General features: G+C 72.1%; 1 protein-coding gene across 1 annotated transcript in view; it reads right to left on the minus strand.

Moving 5' to 3' along the window:
• Positions 1 to 728, minus strand: part of CHLNCDRAFT_59491 (hypothetical protein) — a 3,424-nt gene extending 2,696 nt beyond the window's left edge. The window contains exons 1-3 of the mRNA XM_005842639.1: positions 575 to 728; positions 349 to 422; positions 1 to 197 (exon numbers count right to left, since the gene is read on the minus strand). The gene's annotated coding sequence lies outside the window, so the exon portion shown is untranslated. The remainder of the gene's footprint in view (positions 198 to 348; positions 423 to 574) is intronic.
• Between the last annotated feature and the right edge of the window lie 74 nt (positions 729 to 802).

Below are 802 nucleotides of genomic sequence, written 5' to 3' on the forward strand. Positions count from 1 at the left end.
CCGTAGCAGGAGTTGCAGCCGCCGGAGCGGGTCCGGTAGGTGCCCTTGACGCAGCGGGCGTCCACGGTGGGGCAGTTGGTGTACGAGGCGTTGGCCGCCAGCTTGAGCGCCCAGTTGTCAAACTGCTCGTTGTAGCCGCAGGTTGTGATGTACTTGTGCAGCTGCGTCCTGGCGCCCACCAGCAGCCGGCGGTACTCCTGCGCGCGGGGCAGGCGCGGGGCAGCGGGGCCGCGGTCGGGCCGGGGGCGGCAGGCTGTATGCTTCCTGCTGCCCGCGCGAGCGCAGGTGCGCCAGCGCCGCCACGGCAAGGTGAAACGGCGGCGCAGCCGTGGTCGGCGGCGGGCTCACCGCTGGCCAGATCTCGGGGAATCCGAAGATGTCGGTGATGGGAGCCACCTCGTACTTCACAGGCGGCCTCCAGCCTGCAGGGAGACGGCGCAATGGGAGGGGGTGGAGGCCCGTCAGCACACGCCTGCGGCAGCTGCCGCTGCCGCCGCCGCATGGCAGGCGCCCGCCCAGCCCGGGGCACCGCTCGGCCCCAGGCCGGCCGGTCTGCTCAGGGCCCCAGGCGCACCGAATGTGTCAATGGCTGCGCGGAGGTCATTGGTCCATGCCACGCAGTCAATGAAGGACAGGCCGCCGTTGGGGCTGGCGCCTGGGTCGCCGGCCTGGGCGGAGTTGGCCAGGGTGAGGTTGACCAGGGAGGGGATGAGGATCTCGCCAAACGTCTGCAGGATCACGGGGAGGGGAGGCGGCGGGCAAGGGTCAGGCGGGCGACGGCGACGGCGGCAACGGAGCGGGA

Source organism: Chlorella variabilis (assembly GCF_000147415.1).
Source record: "Chlorella variabilis unplaced genomic scaffold CHLNCscaffold_160, whole genome shotgun sequence".
Lineage (NCBI taxonomy): Eukaryota > Viridiplantae > Chlorophyta > Trebouxiophyceae > Chlorellales > Chlorellaceae > Chlorella > Chlorella variabilis.